We start from the raw sequence: 594 nt of genomic DNA, 5'->3' as shown, positions 1-594 counted from the left end.
ATTATTAATTTGGATCTACAAAAAATTTGTAAATACAAAATATTTTCAAAATAAAATGCAGTCTTTAATCTAGAAAATTTCAGCCTAAAAAATATAACTTGAAATATTAAAAAAATAAATAAAAAATTGAAGAGGTGAAATAGCTCAAATTCTATGGGTGTAATAAAAGGTTTTTCATGCCCAAATTAAACAAGTTAGAATGAAAAATTATTTTTATAATCATCGCTAACTCCATATCTCTCTTCTTCATTTTTTGAAAGAAAAAACTAAATTAACTTATTTTGTTAATTTGAGTTTAAGTCAAAGTAAAAACTAAGTCAAATAAATTTTAAATTTTTATACTATTATAAATATAGGAAAAAAAGATTTTATTTAGTCTTTTATTGTTATTTTATTTGAATGTAATGCATTCATCTAAATTTGGCTTTAAGTATGAAATGTTTATAAACATTTTTTTTTATAGAAGGAGAATTTGAACTTAATTTTGCAAAGAAGATAAATTAATATACATATTTTAGAATCAAATAATCAAGTAAGAACTATTTATATATATATATATATATATTTTAACACCATAAATCTTTTACACTTAAA

General features: G+C 18.7%; 1 non-coding gene across 1 annotated transcript; it reads right to left on the bottom strand.

Annotated features, from left to right (window-relative positions):
- Window positions 1–139: 139 nt before the first annotated feature.
- On the bottom strand, window positions 140–232 carry LOC149526807 (small nucleolar RNA snoR8a). Its single transcript, XR_016351677.1, has one exon. It is a non-coding gene; the product is annotated as a small nucleolar RNA snoR8a (small nucleolar RNA).
- Between the last annotated feature and the right edge of the window lie 362 nt (window positions 233–594).

Source organism: Theobroma umbraticum, unplaced genomic scaffold, assembly GCF_002168275.2.
Source record: "Theobroma umbraticum cultivar Fairchild unplaced genomic scaffold, ASM216827v3 scaffold_146.0, whole genome shotgun sequence".
Lineage (NCBI taxonomy): Eukaryota > Viridiplantae > Streptophyta > Magnoliopsida > Malvales > Malvaceae > Theobroma > Theobroma umbraticum.
This window is presented reverse-complemented; position numbering and strand designations above follow the sequence as displayed.